This window comes from Bombus affinis, chromosome 3 (assembly GCF_024516045.1).
Source record: "Bombus affinis isolate iyBomAffi1 chromosome 3, iyBomAffi1.2, whole genome shotgun sequence".
Lineage (NCBI taxonomy): Eukaryota > Metazoa > Arthropoda > Insecta > Hymenoptera > Apidae > Bombus > Bombus affinis.
In genome coordinates this window covers 1,210,175-1,216,645 of record NC_066346.1, presented here as the reverse complement: position 1 = coordinate 1,216,645, position 6,471 = coordinate 1,210,175, and positions in this window count along the sequence as shown.

The window sequence follows — 6,471 nt, the reverse complement described above, 5'->3', positions numbered from 1 at the left end:
GAATATCTTTATATTTATTGATTTATCGCTTTCTTACGGAAGCAATTCCATGTTACGTAGTACATTTTTGGTACTATTAACTCATCTGGGACCATGATCCCTAAACGAGGGTCGACACGTTTATGAAATTGTAGAATTAGTCATTTGGACTGCTGTGGTATTTCTAGCGTTAGCATCTAGCGATCTAGCGATCGATCCGGAATTTTCCCGATAACCGATATCGTCATATCGAACGATACTTTTACACTTTGACAAGTACCAGTCATTGTGACCGGTGTTGGTACATTATTTCGAGTTTGAATGCATAAAAACAAAATAAAATTCGTCGTATTATTCTTTTAGTTATCGTTGCGAAACTCGTTCCATCATTGCGGAGAAAATATAACACGAAGTAGGAATTTGAAAACAAAGTTGTAAAACCAGTCAATTCGACCGGCGTGGTAATTCTAGCGTTAATTACCATTTTCGATACGAAAGAAAGTAAATCGGCGATTATCCGCTTCCACCCTACACTCTTTTCGTCCGCCACGCGTTCCTCCGCTTCTCTTCCGTTTTTCCACCGATTCTATAGATTTAGGTGTGTCACTGTATTCCCCCCTCGCCGTGTATCGTAGCGAGTAATTCCGCGGCACGCTGCTGCAAGAAGCTTTCTGCGAGAATTCTCAAGAAACAATTACCGGCCTAAACGAAGCTAATTGAAGTCATTCAAGATCATGGCGAACGCGTCGGTGTCGGTTGGTATGGTGCAGAAGAAGACAAGAACAACACTGTAAACTGCGTTTCGCCGAGTTTACTCGGTGCGTAAACGAGCCACTGCTCGTTTCCACCACGCCAAATAAAGTTGAATGAAGCGCCTACGAGCATCTTTCTTGCGCGTCTTAGCCGCGTGTTCGCTCTTTGTCGTTACTCCTTTGCGACACGACACATTTCCGGCCGTTATCGCTCCGTTTATCCCTACCTCGCGCAGTCCCTTCAAACCGTAACAGCCTTTCAACCCTCGTTTTCTCCTTCCGATCTTGATCACGCGTGCACCTTCCTTCCTATATTCCCTCGATAAGTGTCGTTCTACCGTAGCGCCGGTTTTTCGTTCAATTTCGCTCCATCGCTCCTGATAACGCTCGTTCGCATTTTTTAATAATTGCATCTTCCAGCAAATCTTGTACTTCTCGTGTTTATAGATACGCTGCTTTAAAATAATATATGTACGTCCGTATAAATGTTTAAATGTTACACGACGGAAGTTTACATTTAGAGTTATCGAGGCTGTCGTCTTTCCCATTTAAATATAATTTATAACAATATTCGCATATAGGGTTTTAGCAAATTTTTTAAGGGCATTTTTTCACAGAACAACGTATCAGAAGCTAAGCGAAGATTTACTTTACAAAATACATCTCACGCGTAAAACTGAAATAACCACGCGTACTTTCTTTTAAATTACAAACATCGTTCGATACAGTTATTTCGTTTTTTATTTAAATTATCGTAGCACAAAGTTGTCACATCACCCGTAACACGATCAACGAAAACGACCTAATAACGGTAAATCGTAATAGCGTAATTACCTTTTTCCAAAAATGAAATTCTCGATCGTCTCTTTATCCGATGTAAAGAGGCATGCGACTGCCAGCATTTATTCCGACGACGTCGGAACGTTCGGTTGTTCCTCTGCCTTTCCAAGCTTTCGTTCGCTCGCGCGCTTTTTCCTCTCCTCCCTCGTTCTGCTTGAAAGTTAACGTTTGAACAGAGACGTACGAGCAGCCGCTCATTCATTCGACCATTCGACGGGCGTACATTCATTCGTTCATTCATTCGTTTAACACTTTTGTGCCACACGAAGATACGGGCCGTCTGTCGCGGCGGTACGCGCCTGGGAACCTCTTAACTGTTTTGTATAACGTGATTACTTCAATCCCGTCTCTACTCTTCCTACCATCTGAATCCGGACTACGTTCTATTAAGTTTCATGGATCGACACCGTACAATCGTAAATTCCTCGATAATTTAATTTCATTTATCCAACGACCAGCCAACTGTCGTACACCATTTGCTTAATGGCGATACAGAGATACGATATGTATATTGTATCTTGCGCGAGATTCTTCGCTTGAATATTACATATCGTTTTCCATACATCAATCGCGACAAAGTACAAAAATTAATACCAGCATTTGCGACGAGTTATTCCGCGCGCCATTCAACCTACTAAATCAGCTACTTGAAAATATTCGTTATCCCGTAAAATATCGCAAATACAACCGACTCGTTCGTTAAGATAGAATTCCAACAAAGATCAGACGATTCCCGATCCGACGATCAAATCCGCAATTTGTTCGATTCGAACAACGTCCCCCGAATATACGATGTTTCTAGAGAAGTCTATAGATGCTTCTTCGGCGAAGAAGATGTCTACTGGCAAAAGTGGATTTACGAGGCGAATTAGCGAGGAAATAGGATCGAACGGAAGAAAAATCGACGATGAGAAGAAATCGATAAAGTAAGAAAAAATGAGAAGAAAACGTCAAGACGTAACTGGATGGAAAGTGGGCGTCTCGGAGAACGAAGGAGACGCGACTGAAAGCCCGCAAACTGGTTCGCTCCAGACGAGCAATCGCGAGCTCGTAATTGCTACCAACCGTGCGGAGGTGGCGAGGAATATGGCGCTGTTAGCGGCCGAGCATCTTCTCTTAACCCTTCTTCCTCGCTTAAATAAGTTAACCGAGTCATCTTGCGACAGTACGAACACGGCTACTTACATAGGTACGCGGCCTTACGTCATGCGCGCGTGGCCGACCAACGGGGTACTTGATACTATCCTTGAATCTTACTCGAAATTGACCGCAATCAAAGTGCCACGTCAACATTCTCTACGCGGTACCACTTATATCCAGCTCGTCCGCGTCACGAAAATCAACCGGACTTCCGCTCGCGGCGATTCTTCGGCGGAAGATCGATGACTCGACCGACAATTACGCCCATACGTCGTCGTTCTCTTCTCTCGCGCGAGTTCGCCGTTTTCTAGGAACCGCTTGCGAGTCGTTTAGCTCGAATTTTCTTCAATCTTCTATTTACGTTCTCGCTAGAATTAAACTCGAGGGGATTTACGATACGCGGAACAAACCGAACGTCCATGGTCGCTCGACGATGGCGAGCTTTCTCCACGCGGATCGCAAGCAAAACGATCTCCGCACATCGTATTTTACGAAAACGCGAGCTTCTCGAGTAGCACTATTTCTAGATTAATCGCGCTGGTCTACGTAGCTTCTGCTCGTACGGAACGACAGACCGGAAAGACGAACGTCGAGAGTTTGCAGGAGGATCGAGGCGGTTGGAGAGAAATGCCGGAACGCGTTCCGAATAAACCGCAAATCGGCCACCATCGCGCTCACCGCGCATCCCCATAGGCTAGAAATTCGGCCGGAATGCCTGTTATTCCCCTCGGCGACTAGGGGTTAGCTACCCCTGCGGGAAAGAGGAGACCTTCTGCTCGAGAGCAAAACCAGTCTATTCGTTTCCGTGCGTGAACGTGCGTCTCTAACACGGGTGAAAAAGAGAGGGGGAGGGCGAAACTGCACGCAACGATCCCCACAACGCGTATACGTGTATGCATCCACGGATGAAAATAATGTAACACGCTGCCATTGAAATCTATTGACGCGCCACCCCAAAACGCGTCGCACATGTGCGATGCGCCCATTCTATTTATACCAATTTCGTCCGAGAGGAGACTACGTGCGTTCCTGACTCTTGTGAGAACGCAAAATGGCGATGTCAAAATAACCGTAGGCAATTTTGAAAGCGAGCTACGAAACCGGCCGCGCCGCAGAACCTATACGTGCTCTTTGTACGACGATTTGCGTGGTTCGATGGAAGGCAATTTCATCGGCGTAGCAAGGGACGACCGTCCAACGCATGGAATGCGAATACCTTTTTATCGTGCGAATAACGCGACAATCATCTGGTATTAGCGAAATGGTATTACAAGGGCCCCGAAAGGCATCACGGCAACCCTAGTCAGACCGACTCTGCGACTAACGCTGACGACATCGACAATAATGTAATAGCGCAAAGTAATTCAGCGAGTTACCGACTACTTACTAAAATGCCAGGAACACTTTATGATCTTTACGCGTTTTGCAGACCCTGCTGCGCCGTTATCAGATATAAATAGAGATTACGCGCGTTGTCCAAATCAAAGCTATTCCTTCGAAGGAAATTTCAATTTCACGTTGGTGAATCGAAGTCGAGGAATCCGCGAATGTCTTGCCTCGCGTCCAGACGCGAGTTTAAGTTACTTTTTCTTTTTTCTTTTTTTTTCAGTCGTACGTAATTAACGGGAGAAATTAGGAGAAACGCGTTTGCTCGGGTAAAACTCGGAGTTGCCGAGAGCAGAGATTCGTAGAATAAAAGCGATTAAAGCGTAAAAAAGTAGCGGTAATTGAGACAAAACGCGCGAGACGAAGGATAACTGCACCGACAAAGCGTGGATAAAGGACAAACTATTTCGAATTTATCCGTGCGGATAGAGAAGAACGTCTATCGTATACACCGGAGAAGTAACACGCCCATAGAGGACTCGCCACTTGGAGCAATTGACCACGCAAGTGTTTATCGTCCCCTTCGACTACGTGATGCTATGCAACATTCGTTTAATCTCGCTTTATATGTCGCTGACAAGCGTTATCGGTTCGGTGATAATGCGCAGTGGCAGCACGCTAATATATTCCTGTAATTACAGGCAGAATTTCCGATCCGCCACCAGGCTGTCGTTAAATCGAACGTCCAAGTTGCGATAATACGAATTACAAATGCCAACGCTATAAATCTAACGCAATTTACAGGACGTTTGAAATTCGTGTATCGGTACACGGTACGTGTCTACGTAGTTTTTCTCCTCGCGTTACTGTATCCAGGAAAACGTACAGTTTTATTAGAACGTTTACGTGGATCGATCCATGCCGATAAAAGTATCTCGCGTTAATCGCCACAGGACACGATGTCGATAACATCGTTAAGAGTAGAACGACGGAAAACGAGGAAGATATTTTTTATGCTTCTTGCCTATCCTTTAAATATACGGTCGAACCGATCTCGATTCGAATTACCAAACGGAATAATTTTATCGAACGCGTAATCCTGACACGCTCTTCGCGATTGACAATTTTCCGAACGCGATATCCTTCTAAAAAGTCGCTACACGTGCTGTACCGTACAAACCGTATCGCGTATCGATGATGTTTATGTATCGCAAAAATACCAGCTCGTTGAAAAAAGGATGGAATTGCAAATGTAAATGATTTATGGAGAAGGTGCTATTTTTGCATCTTACGAGTCGTTGCTTTTTATCGAGCAGAAACGAACGTTCCTGTTGCAGAAGAACGTGTAAAGCTGGAAACGCGTTGATATCGTTTTCACGCGCGATACCGACGGAACGATATTCGATTTAACGCTTGATTAGGATAAAACGGATCGACAGCGATGGAGAGAGCGAAGCGTGGAATCGAACAGCTTCGGAAGAACGCAAAGTACGCGTTCGAGCGGAGAGGCCGCGCGGCTCACAATCTCATCTACGGATCCTAATCGGTCGTCCGTCTCTTTCTCCTTCTGTTTCTCGCGTGTTTCTCGGCCCTTCAAACGCTTAAACCCTCCGTTCGACGTACGCGAGCGTACGCTATTATCTTATTTACGCCTCATTGTCTCAATGTATCATAGCGATATCCAGCGACCGCTCGTACCGAGCAACAACACGCTGCCGAGTCGTGTCCACGTGAAAGTAGCCCGCCTAGAGCTTCCATCGAATCGGCGTTCCTACGCGAATCCCAATCTCCGGCGTTGCCCTTCGACGATGCGCGTTCAAAGTTGCTAACGAGACCGTACCGACGATCTCTAAAGGAATTTGCTTTTGCGACAAGAAGAAGCGACGAATCGATAAAACGATACAAAGAAGAACAACGTCGTTCGTTTGCAATGCAAGTGAGAGAAGGTAATGGAAATTAGAAAACTCGTACAATTTCAGCTTGAGACGTTTATAGGACGTAATTGAATTAGAAAGAAAATCCACATTGCGACGGTTATTGCGTGTTTCTATCGAGTTTATGAGAGTTCGCTCGCATCGCGTTATACGCGCGTCAACCAACGAACCATTCGGGATACGTAAAAGTGGGAAAAGAGGATAAAGTTTCTAGTTACCATAACACGAACGTAACACGGGATCGCGTATTCTTTCCTTCGGTACAAGAACCAGTTGTACCGTTGCTCTGTTCCTTGAAAAGACGAATCGATTGGTTTTCAACATTTCGATGGACGATAAAGAAGATCGTTATCGTCGTACAGTAAAGAAATGGGCGTTCGTAACGTCGAATCGTTCGTTCTTCCATCGACGAAGGCAAATTGCAATTCGACGATGTTGTCGATAACTCGTGAGATTATATTTGTATTTTTTAAAAGAACTTCCTTGCGCCATTGCCGAAT